The 13,195-nt window shown below is 42.2% G+C and overlaps 1 long non-coding RNA gene across 1 annotated transcript; it reads left to right on the top strand.

The window, feature by feature from the left end:
* Positions 1-6,124: 6,124 nt before the first annotated feature.
* LOC118002864 lies at positions 6,125-12,933 on the top strand. The gene is made up of 3 exons (XR_004677195.1): positions 6,125-6,185; positions 10,440-10,546; positions 12,017-12,933. It is a non-coding gene; the product is annotated as an uncharacterized LOC118002864 (long non-coding RNA).
* Positions 12,934-13,195: the final 262 nt, after the last annotated feature.

Genomic DNA, 13,195 nt, shown 5'->3' with positions numbered 1-13,195 from the left:
TTTGACAGAAAAACAGAGCACCCAAGCAGGGGGAGTGGCAGGCAGAGGGAGAAGCAGGCTCCCCACTGAGCAAGGAGCCTGATGTGGGACTTGATCCCAGGACCCTGGGATCATGACCTGAGCCAAAGGCAGACACTTAACCAACTGAGCCACCCAGGTGCCCCAAGAATGGGCTGTTTTAGCTATGGCCGTGTGGGAAGGCTCTTCTAGAAGGGTGGCCCTTGAGCTAGAACCTCAAAAGTCTCATGTACATCTATTTGTGCAGGGGTCTCATGCAAAGAGCAGGAGACAGGCGCTCTCGTCAGAAGGCTCTCAGGAAGGACTGTGCTCAATGTGTTAGCAAACTGCGAACAAGAAGTAAGAGCTAGACAGGGCCCAAATCATAAAGGTTCTGAAGGTCAGGGAAAGAATTATAGGTTAGCTTTAAGGCCCCACAGGGGAACCAAAATCAATGGGGGAAAAAACGATAGGAAGCAATTTTAGATTCTACATATTATTAGATGAATATTCTAATAATTATCACCGTCCAGCACAGACTGGGCTCCAGGGGTATTCATCAGTGAGTTTCAGGCAGAAGTATAACACAGCTGGGTGGAAACGCTAGGAGAAACTGAAGCATTTGATCGGAGTTCAACTCGGTGACATTTCTTTCTTTACCAAGAATACCAAGATTCTGAGATTTTCCATGGTGTATACACTCCCCACCCCCCGACTTTCCTCTTCCTTCGTGGGCTCTCCCCTTCTTTTCTGTTCATAAATCTTTTTTCCTTCCATCCTTCCTTCTTTCCTTTATCCTCTCCCATTTGATAGTACTGCCAACGCTTTATTCTGGGCTCCACTGATAGCATTAAAGGACAAGGTGAGATAGCGTTTCTGTGGAAATAACTTTCTATTTTCAGTGACACCTGTTTATAGCGATGCCATGCATGTAACTGGCATTGGAACCCTCTTTGACCCAGAAGTCCCTGAGGGCAGGAACCACATCTTTTCCCTCCTGTGTTGCATTCTGATGCAGAGACATGGATCTACTACATGCTCAAAAAACAGGTGATGTTGGGGCGCCTGGCTGGCTCAGACAGTTAAGCAGCTGTCTTCGGCTCAGGTCATGATCCCAGGTCCTGGGATCGAGCCCCACATCAGGCTCCCTGCTGAGCAGGGAGCCTGCTTCTCCTTCTCCCTCTGCCTGCTGCTTCCCCTACTTGTACACTCTCTTTCTCTGTTAAAAATAAATAAAAAATCTTGGGAAAAAAAAAACAACAGGTGATGTTAATATGCATTCACAGGCCGTGTCTGCAAAATGGCTAATTGCAGATAGTATGGTTTCCTCTTAACTGGTCAGATCTAGGAACAGTTGAGGGCAAAGACTGGTCTGAGGGGTCAGGACAGGAAATGGATTTGAGAGTCTTCCCTATAGATGAGGCAAAGCCATAATTAAAGATGGGATCACTACGTCAGAATGCAGTAGAGAAGGTGTAGAGGGACAGAAGACAAAGCCTCCGTCCATAGGATGTCTAGCAAAGGAACACCTTCAAAACTTTACACAGACAATATCACGTGATACTAGATTTGGAGAAAGGCCGGGGTAGGGCCAGAAACTGAGATGGGAAGAAAAGAAGGAAAAGAGGACAGAGCAGGCTGCTCTCAGAACCTGGCCAGACGTGCAACAGACCAACAGGGGAGTCGGCAGCAAGGAGGGACAAGAGAGCACGTTAGACACCATGAGGTGCTTTACATCTTTTGCCTCATTTCGTTTCATGGCGGTTCTCCAAGTTACAAATTATGATCCTAGTTTTACAGCTGTGGAAACTGAGGCAAAGAAAAGTCGAGGGACTTCCCCAGAGTAGGTCGTGGTGCTAGGATTTATGCCTGGTCTACTTCCAAGGCTTCACCTCTATCAGTCAATCAGAGCAAAAGGAAAGTTCCTGTTATCGAAGAAAACATTGGCCGGGCAGGTCAAGCAGAGTCAGGGAGGTCTTCCAGGTGAGTGCAGGATGTGCCTTCAGCCAGGTGAGCTGGGCCAGCAGATACGTTCTGCTCTTGGCAGAAGAGGGAAAAGAGAACTGTAGTTACAAGTTTTCTCAGCTTCTTCCCCCAGCCCAGTCGACGTCACGTTTGTTCTAGGGCCATCTTTTATCCAAATAATATCTTAGTGTTTCCTCAAAGAAGATATCAATGTGCTTAGTTTGGGTGCACTGACTTCTTTCCAATTTCTTATTTCCCTGGGGCCGCATTCTCTTGACACATCTCTCTTCCACACATAGCAACCACACTAATTTGGAATTGGAATCCTACACAAAGAGGGAAAACACCCAATAGGGAAATAAATCCTTTTTTTTTTTTTTTACCCACCATCTATTTAGTTGGAGATGATAGGGGTCCTGCTTCAAACACACTGCAGTACAATTAAATACATAAGCAGAAAGAATTCTTAAATGTTCCGATTTGCTCGCTGTTTACATTACAAAATTAACTAAATACAAGAACAAAGGCAAACATTTGCAAATGGAGGAGAGAGGCGGGCAGCCAAAAATGTACCAGGAAACAAAAGAGGTGGTTTTCTGCTTTTTAAAAAATTGATAAATCCATTCCACATGACTCCTTGTCTACCACAGATTTTTCTTATCAATGGGTACATAAATAAAGCACATCTAGAAAGCTGTTATTATGGAACAAGTTCAAACGAAAAAGAAAAAAATGACAGAGTGCAGAGAATATTCCTATGTAAATCCTGAATTCGAGAATGCCAAAAACCAATGGAAAATGACAGTGCCAGCTGACTTAGGACTTAGGACGAGGCCCTCAAGGACGCTTCCACTTGCTAAGGCTTCCCATTTCAGTCTTTGTCTCACTCACTATTGGCCAATGTAGACCCCACTTCTGCCACTCACTCGGTGAGTGTATGAGGCTTGGAGGAGTCAATTCTGCCCTCTGGGTTTCAGGATTCTCACCTATTAGGTGAGAGGCACAGGATTGACAGATTCTCCAGATACCATCTCCCATGGTTCAGTGCAGACTCTACATCCCACTGCCTTTTCCCATTCATACTCTGGTCTAAGCCAGAGCCGCTGGATGTGTAACTCTAAGGATTCTGTAGAAGGAGGTGCATCTGGTCTTTGGGTGCTTTTCTTGAAGTAAGACACATACACTGTGCATAAAACATGCCACCACCACCCAGGCAGGAGTCCTTCTGCACTTTCTCCTTATGGGGCAGGCAGGACTGCGAGCTCTGTAATGTGATCACGTGACCCGGGTATCCCAAGAGTTAGCTATCTTGTGAACCAAAATACTGTGGCTCAGTTTTACTCAAAATCTAGTCCAGCCTGTTCATAAGCAAATCCTCTCCCACATAAAATTACCTAGAGTTTAGTTAAGTTGCCCCAATTTTTTTTAGTTCATAATTATTTTTATTTGTTCTTTAACACTAATGATAATAATAGACAGTACACTGTTCATCGAACCTCGTGTACCTTTTGTAATACATTTCCATTTGATGAACATTGATACTTGGTTAGGAAATGTGTGATCTCATAAGAGCAGGTTTCCTCAGGAAAAACCACTCTCGAAAACAAGTGAGAAGTTTTTGTTCTAATTCCTGTTTTAGACATGTTATAAACATGCAAATTTATTTCCCAGTTGATTCAATCTGCCACCTCTAAATCTTTAGGGAGAATTACAGAAATGGAGATAAAATCTTGGTAATTTATTCAATTTTATCACTTCTACTGATCCCATAAAAAGACTCCATCTGTCAAATTAGCTTTTCTTAAAAAAAAAAACACACACACACAAAAAACCTTTTATAATTTTCTTTATATGGGAATGTTGAAAACGAGTAGTTTAAGTATCTGTGTCATGAAAACTATTGACGTTCCAATAAAATCTGTTCTTTCTAAATTATCTGTTCCTTATCCTCTTTTGAGAGGAAACTTCAGCTTCTATCATTTGTTTATAATTTGCTTGTGCAGCTTGGGATTTATTGCTTTGGGTGAATATATTATGGCATGTTTGGGAAGTGTAGCATAAAATATTCTTATGTTAACATATTCTGTGATTTGGATTCCAGTCTATAATCAGTACATCTTTCTTTTAAAATTTCTGCTGCCTTCGTTTTATGGAAAGCACAAATAGTAAGCATAAAGAGACGAGAAACCTAGCTGAATCCCATCTTTTATCATATATTTTAAACCTTGTTTCTGTAATCACAGGCTGCATGAATGCCAATGCACCTGAGTGGCTGAGCTCCATTTGAGAAACACCCCCCCCTCCCTCCCACCACCATGAATTTGCTGGTGTCTAATCTTAATCAGGCCCTCCTTGCACTAATCTTTGGTTAGCTCTCCCATTCCCTCAGTGACTATGCCAAAGCTTCACTTTCTCTCGAAGGGCTCACCATCTATTGTGAGACAAAATACAGAATGCCCAGTTAAATTTGAATTTCAGATAAGCAATGAGTAATTTTTAGTGTAACTATGTCCCGTGCCACATTTAATATGTCCTATATTTTTATTTGCTGAAATCTGGCAACCCTGTCTCTAACATCTCTTCCTCTCATAGCCACCTTTGTCTCCTGGTAAAATCTAAAGTCATTAGCAGGAACTCCCTCAATTTCCTGCCATCTCTTCTTCAAATTCCCCTACCTTAAGACACACATTTACCTGTTTCTCTCCCACCCCAGCCACTAGCCTGTTCAAGACCAGCCTCCACAGTGAGCTCCTGACCACTCCTGTGTGAGGTGTCCTAACACAAAAAAGTACAGAGCCTGAGGCTATGTGGCAATATGAATGCCTCCTACAGAGCCCAGCACTAGATGCACATGTTTAGTGGAGGAAAAGCAGGTTTGAAATGTATGGAGCCAGAAGCTAGTCTATGGAAAACTTCCAAATTTTACAGCTCAAAGAGGAAAGAAGCCTGATAGTTTTCCCAGATTTGACAACAATCTTAAATATTTACACAACATCATCAATAATTGTTGTGATGCTCAAAGAAAACTTTCTAAACTATCAGTTTTTAAAAGTTTGAACAACCATGCTAGAGGGAAGAGAAAATTACCTATTTACTCTACAAAAAGTGATATTGCAAAATCATTATCGTATGAATCAGTGATTAAAACTATGAATTCAGGGGTGCCTGGGTGGCTCAGTCGTTGAGCGTCAGCCTTCGGCTCAGGTTATGATCCCAGGGTCCTAGGATCGAGCCCCACATCGGGCTCTCTGCTCAGCCGGGAGCCTGCTTCTCCCTCTCCCACTCCCCCTGCTTGTGTTCCCTCTCTAGCTGTCTCTCTCTCTCTCTCTCTGTCAAATAAATAAAATAAAATCTTTAAATAAAAAAAACTATGAATTCAAAAATTTAGGGGAAAAGGAGTTAATTTTTTTAAAATTATGTGACTTTCTAGATTTTTGTGATGTTGAAGTATTTGTCAGCTTTTAAAAATGTGTAATTATTGTCATTTCTCTCTTCATTCCAAATAAATATTTTTGTACCTTATTTTGTATTTATAATTTTGTATTCTTTTTCTTAAAATGGCCTCCACTATTGTGTGAGCTTCAGGGTCCCATTCAAACCTGGATTCATCCTTGTGTGGAGAAATGCCAGCACAGAAAGCAGGTGGAAAGAGAAGCAGGCAAAGGATCTAGAAAATCCCTTGAGAGAAACAAGCAGTGAACTTGATAAATTCCAGAAATGAAAGGCAAATGCCTTTGGCAGCTCTTGACACATTCCTGGAGTTCTCTTCACTGACAAGTCAGGTTTATTTTGGGAGAAATGGTTCCCTTTCCTTTGCTCAGCCCTCAAGTCAGATTCCTCAGGATTCTGTGCATGTCCTTCCCTCCTTACTCCGCACAATGAAAAATTAACTACACCATCTCATCGATTCCCAAGTTTATAACCAACACCTATAATCTAATGGCGTTTGACTTTCTGTAGGACTCGCCTCTCTCTCAAGCTTCATACTCAGAGGGAACACTTCGGAGCATTTTCCCGACTCACAGTGACCACTCCAGCGGCTGAGCCTCCCGGGCAGCCATCCTGTGGGATGTGCTCTGGCCTCCAGGCCACAGTTGGTTGAGGAAGGAAGGGGCAGTCATCTGATCCAGGCCAGAGTTCCTTTTTCTCTACACTTGGAATTGGGAGAGAGAGGGCAAAAGATCAACTGACTTTCCTTCTCCAGAGAGCTAGACCTGTAAAAGGTAAGTGAGGCTGGGTTGTGGGGCAAGCCCTTCCCGCAGCAGAGACCCAGGAGAGGCCAGGGCACCAGCAAAGAGAAGGAGTCAGGGTGTGCAGAGAAGCAGTCTGACTCCCGGCCTCAGCGGCTACCCAGCTTTCCAGGTCCCTGTGTCAGGACCTCCCCAAGATCCCACTGACAAGGCACCTCCGCATTCCCATATTTCTCATTTTAGCCTAAGTTAGCATGAGCTGATTTCTGATATTTGGACCCAGAAAGGTACATCGAACTAATAGAGCCACCAGGTCATGCACAAACCCAGATTAATCAACCCCAAAGCATTAGCAGAGAAAATTCTCTCTCCAGAGGAAATCCTGCCATTAGATTTGAGGGCAGCTGAGAACTTTTTTTCTAGGTAGAATTTTTGGAGTTCACTTCAATTTAATTACAGAAAACTTTATTGTTAAATATCATCAGCTTCATTACAGTCATTTGGATCACAGTCCAGCTGTTCTTTATGGATACATAACTTCATATAAATTGGATTTCCCTGTAGGATATGGAGATTATTCCAACTTTTCTTAGAGTGATAACTGAGCTGCAAATTGATAAAAAATTATCCTTATGAGGTTTACCAATAATAATGACGGGAAATATTTCCTTACATGGCATATTACACTGGAGTGTATGCAAATAAAGCCTGTTATTTAAATTTTTAAAGAGCTGCCTTTATCTAATGATACAACAACATAGTATTGATTTGATAACTATCATTTTCTTTTTTTTTTAAGATTTTATTTTTTTATTATTTGAGGGAGAGAGTGAGAGAGAGAGAGAGCATGAGAGGGGGGAGGGTCAGAGGGAGAAGCAGACTCCCTGCTGAGCAGGGAGCCTGATGCGGGACTCAATCATGGCTGACCTGATCATGACCTGGATCCAGGTCATGACCTGAGCCCAAGGCAGTCGCTTAACCCACTGAGCCACCCAGGCGCCCCAGATAACTATCATCTTCTAAAAATGACTTTACAATTGTGTCTTAAAGAACTTAAGAAAGTGAAGAAAAATAGATTCCCATAAGGGTAAAATGTGTGGTAGAGTAGTTAATTTCAAAAGTTTTCAGCAAAGGGAAACTTCAGAAAGTCTCTTTTTACCAGCTATGTGCTAGAATCCTTATTGCAGCATGATCTAAAAACTGGAAACAACCTAAATGTCCAACAATAGGATGTTGGTTAAGTAAGTCACAGAAATCTCTGTAGCTATTAAAAATGATGAGGTTTATAATCATTGATGTGGAAATATATTCACTGGGGAAAAAACAGGTTCTAAAGTGGCAGGCTTCAATCCAATTTTTATAAAATAAGTCAGCAAATAAATAATACTGTATGAATCTGGAGTTTCCAATGATGTATGCCAAAATGTAAATGGCAGTGCTTTTCTCTGGGTGATGGAAATTTGGGTGAATTATTTGAATTTCTAGGTTTTTGTAAGAACTGCCTTTTTAAAACAATGTACACATATTACCTTCATCATTAGAACCAACAGTAATATTATTTTCATTTTTAAAAATCTCAACTTGAAGGGTAGAGTCCAAGAGTTTTGATGTAGAAGGAACAGTAAAAGCTTCCCTCATCCAACTCAACCACTCCCACCCTCTTACTGCCAGTGCTGGAACCCCTTCTGGAAGATTCTGACAGACCATCACCTCATTAATGAATGAATGGGAAACTCACTACTTTCCAAGTATAACAAGATAATTCTGATGACAGCGGAATTCCATTTGGGATGGGAATAGAGTTTGGAGAAATACAGAATACTGGGGGGCAGTAGGGTGCGGTGAGCCCCTAAGACCATGGAGTATACCCATGATCAAGTGCTCTGTATGAGACAAGGGGAATCATTTGTGTTCTTCCTGAAGGGAATGGGAGAGAGCTTTGCAGAGAAAGATGAGGAGAGAGGGCATTTCACAAGCTAGAGAGAGGCTGGGACCACTGCTGCCATCTTTGAGAGAGGCCAGCGGGAGGTCTTTCTACCTAGTGCACCATGAGACTGTTAACTTGGTTTGTTTGGGGTTTTTTTACCCTGTGATGTTAACAGCTCCTTGCCTCTTCTGCTTTGCTTCCTCCCACTCTAATTTTTTTTTAGTGAAAATCACAGTCATGGGTGACTTTAAATCTCAACTGACATGCTAAGAAACAGCACCCAGAGTCGGCATTAACCTCAAGACCAGAACTTGCCAAACTCTCGGTCATAGCTCTATACCCTCACCTGGTGGAAACTAGGGAGGAGGGTCCATCTTGCTAGGGTTCCACAGGCCCAGGCCCCAGTGGGACAGCCTCTCTCACTGTTCCAGCTCTGCTCAGAGCAGCCCCCAATCTGCAACTGACTCCGTGCCTTTGGTTCTGCTCTGTAACAACTCAGTCCGTTTCATCCCCATTCTGAGTGAAAGATAAAGGAAAGATGATGTCCTTGAAATATTAAACCAGAGTAATTTTCATTCCCCATAAGTGGTGTTGTCCTATGACCCCTCACTCGTTGGATCAATGGGTTTGACTACTTCGGGGAAAGGCTGCATACTTAAGTAGAACAAAGTCATTACTCAGCTTAGAGTGTCAGACTAAATGTCTTCAGTTCACAGCAAGATAATTCCAGGCTTTGTTAAGAGAAAAAAAAGGGTTTTGCCTAAATTCAAAAAGTTTTCTTTTCAACACTTAAAGAGCAAAGCTCAGGGGTCTGAGCTCAGACTTCACTAGAATGCTTTGGTCTTCACCCTGCTGTGTGTGTCCCTCTGGGAGTGCATGAAGATTTGCTAAGGGATGCGTGGTCACTGGGGATTTTAAGGGAACGGTTTTCAAAATAATCAACTTCCATGTGTATTCTTTCCTAAAATTAACCTACTTTTAGAATTTGCAGATTACCCTGCTTTTTCAAAGTAGTCTCCTCCTTTGCAAAGGAAAAGCATACCTCTCATTGTCCAGAATCCTACAATAGTACATTGCCCAAGGGTACAAAAACCCCTGGGTCGCCAAATGACTGGACAGTTGGAGAATGCATGCCCCTGAGGGAGGGTTCTTTGGGAGCAGCTCCAGGTGAGCTCCCAGGAAAATACTGAGGGCCATGGGGCCTCAACTCATCCAGGCTGCAGCGTCATCCATGGCTAAGTGCCTCATCTATTTATCTTTATTTCCTTGAATTAGAATTCAGAAGTGATATGGTTGTCATGAGGACTTATATTGAAACATTGACTTTGAGAAACATTGAGAAATAAAATCCAGACTTGTCCAGACAGAAAGTATGGTTGCTTTGGCTGACGGGCTAGATAAGAAAAATTGACTTTGCCAGTTAGGTTCTGCATGGTTATTTTCCATACGTTGAAGGACCAAAATCAAATGTTCTAAGGTTTTAACAAAAATCTTTTTAGAGCATATATATACGATATAAAATACACAGAGGTAACATCTTTTGCAACTATTAAGCATGAGATAAAAATTTTCACATGTCAACCTAAAAGTGTGGAAGCTTTCAGAATTCTTGTAGAGGGTACGAGAGGAAAGTCTGCTACAAAACAGTGTAGAGGAGCACCTGGGTGGCTCAGTCGGTTAAGCATCTGCCTTCAGCTCAGGTCATGATCCTGGAGTCCCAGGAACAAGCCCCACATCAGGCTCTCTGCTCAATGGGGAGTCTGCTTCTCCCTCTCCCTCTGCTCCTCCCTCTGCTTGTGCTCTCTCACTCTCAAATAAATAAATAAAATATTTAAAACAAACAAACAGTGTAGAGAGGCAGGGTAAGGTGGAAACTCATTTTTGGTTAGACATGAAGGGGAAGTGAGGTGAAGGGCAAGAGGTCTTATGTGAATGTGGGAGCTCCCACCCTGGGACAAACCTAAAAATCCAGGAGCCAGTGGGGAGTGGGAAATACTTGGAATGAACAGAAAAATTTGAGAGAATCCAGAGCACAAGGACTTGTTTCTCCCCCTTCAAGACATAGTAGCTGAGGAAAACCTCAAGCATCTTAGCCCAAGACATGAAGTAACCCCAGGGCAGTGGACATGGTGGTAAAGTATCCTTAAGTAGAGAAAGCACTGAGAGACCACCAGGCCTGGCTGCCTATGGCAGTCACGTGAGGTTAAAGAAATTCCCAAGGCCCTACAAGACCCACTGAGGGATGCGCAAGGTGACTAGGAGTTTGGAATGGCCGGATCTTTAGAGGAAGGTGGATGAACTCCCCATGTGCAATCCTACTCCCTCCCCCCTTCTCCTTGCTGTGCCCTGATATCATCCAGGAAGAAGAAAGGAGGCTGGACGAAGGAGGAAACCTGAAGGAGGCAGTTTTAAACCAGCTGTAGGACTCCTAACCCTGCGTCTGTGAATCATCAAATAATTTACACAGGTAACCACTTTTTCATTAGAGTAATATATATAGTCATTGAGTTTTATTTTGTTGTTTTTTTCTCTATTTTCTACTTTTTTTTCTCCAAGTTTTTATCTAAATTCAAGTTAGTTAACATATAGTGTAGTATTGGTTTCAGGAGTAGAATTTAGTGATTCATCGCTTACATATAACACCCAGTGCTCATTACATCAAGTGCTCTTCTTAATGCCCATCACCCATTTAGCCCTTCCCCCCACCCACCTCCCCTCCAACCACCCTCAGTTTGTTCTCTGTAGTTAAGAGTCTCTCATGGTTTGCCTCCCTCTTTGTTTTTATCTTATTTTATTTCTCCTCTTCCCTAATGTTCATCTGTTTTGTTTCTTAAATTCCACATATGAGTGAAATCATATGGTATTTGTCTTTCTCTGACTGACTTACTTCACTTAGTATAATACACTCCACATAATACACCCCACATAATACATACACATAGTTGCAAATGGCAAGATTTCCTTCTCTTTGATGGCTGTATAGTCATTGAGTTTTAGACCTTGAAGGAACTTGAGGATTATCAGCCCTTTTGCTCTCATTTGACAAATATGGAAACTAAAGCCCAGAGCGATCATGTGAGTTGGCCTATGTTTGAGAGCTGGTGGTGACTCCCACTAGCTCAACTAAAGACTGAGTTTTTGGTAGTCCTTTATGGCACCAGCCTTCTAATGCTTTTTAGAACATAAATTCTTCCCACTCAGTTTGGATGCTCTGCAATGTGTTCAGAATACCTCCAGTTTGGCTGAGCTGCTGATTCCTCCTGAGTAGCCAAGAACACCTGACATCTTCTATTGCTTTAATGATACGTGAAGAGAACAATAGTGAAACAAGCTTCGTGAACACTGGTATTAGGCATCATGAAAGCACTTTGCGGTAGGGCCGCCCAACTGAACCTTCAGCAATTTTGGAGATGTTCTATATTGTATTGTGCAATATTATGGCCACTGCCTGTTGACGCTTTTGAGCACTAGAAGTGAAACTAGTATGACTGAGAAACTGAATTTTAGATTTTACTCAGTTTTAATTAATTGTAACTTATATATGCATAATCACATGTGGCAACTGTACTGGACAGTGTAGATTTAGAATATTCATAAAAATGAGGTTCCTCTTCTTTTTCATCACAACGATCAGGAAAGTGGTTGAAACCAATAATTTCTGGCCTACATACCAATGTGTTCCTCAGATCTTTTATCTCCCAATTCTTGAGGAGACAGAATTTTATATTGTGCCAGAACAACAGTCATTCTATGGAAGATCAAACATGTTCCTTTGAAGGCCAAAGGCTGAGCATAAATCTTAGTCACTAGACCAAGATTTATTGGTGTTATTTAATTTTTTATTGACTTTGACTGTGCATGTGATTTTCAAAATTAAATTCAGTTTTAATAGCGTTAACTTCTAATTAATGTTTTCCTAATTCCCCTACATTTTCAGATGATATTTGGTCTCTAGTACTACTGTATCCATTACCTATCGCTGCATAAAAATCATCCCAAAACTTTGTGGCTTAGAACACCAACATCTTCACTGTCACAAGTTTCTGGGGGTCTGGAACCAGGGCACGGCTTAGCTGGATTCCTTGGCGCAGAGTCTCTCAAGAGGCTGCACTCAAGCATCAGCAGAAACTGTAGTCATCTCCAAGCTCGACCAGGGGAAGATGTACTTCCAAGCTCCCTCCTGTGGCTGTTGGCAGGCCTTCGGTCCTGGCTGACTCTTGACGGGAGGCATCAATTCCTTGCCATGCAGGCCTCTGAAGAGTGCTACTCACAACATGGCCTCTGGCTGGTGGCTGCTCTCTGTTCCTTGCCACATGGGCCTCTACACAGAGCAGATCACAACATGGCATCCTGCTTCATCAGAGAGAAGGCAAGAAAAGCCTGAGACAGAATAGGAGCAAAGGGCCTGCTCTTTTGTAATCTAATCTCAGAAGTGACATCCCGTCACCTTTGCTGTATCTTGTTAGAAGCAAGTCATTAGATACAGCCTGCACTCCAGGTGAAGGGATTAGACAAGGGGGTGCACATCAGAAGGCAGGGATCATCAAGAATAATGTGAGAAGCTGATCTCCACAACTACTTTAAAGAAGGCTCTTTTCCTTGCTGGTCTAGTCAATCTTGGATCTTAGTTTCAGGGTCAGCCTCCCTGGAGCCACACCAGAATGTGGCTGTGTCCAATGTCACCCACCCGGAATCCAAGACTCCTAAGTTCCTGATCAGTCCTCTGTTTTCTTTCATGCGTGTCTAGTTAGGACCCTAGCACACGTACATGGAGCCCCACAGTGCCAAGCAGAAGAATTTGACTTTAAAACACAGGCTCTAAGGTTTCTAAACAGAAGAGTGCTATGACAGAAGTGATTTTTAAAGAAAGATTAGTGTGATGACTGTAAAGTGAGTTGGAGAGGGAAAGACTGGAAATTACATTAATTCCAATTTATTTACACTTAGCATATTTATGCTCTACGGTTTTGTAGTTTGTGATTGTAAAAACATCCCATGTGTTTTCATAAGTCCTAATAAAATGGTCTTTGAAAGAATTATTCCGGCCAAAAATATTTCAAGTAAAATGCTACATTGGAAAGTCTAAGACCAGGTTTTATGATACACAATATTTTCG

This window comes from Mirounga leonina, unplaced genomic scaffold (assembly GCF_011800145.1).
Source record: "Mirounga leonina isolate KUSES-001 unplaced genomic scaffold, KU_Mleo_1.0 Mir_84, whole genome shotgun sequence".
Lineage (NCBI taxonomy): Eukaryota > Metazoa > Chordata > Mammalia > Carnivora > Phocidae > Mirounga > Mirounga leonina.
This window is presented reverse-complemented; position numbering and strand designations above follow the sequence as displayed.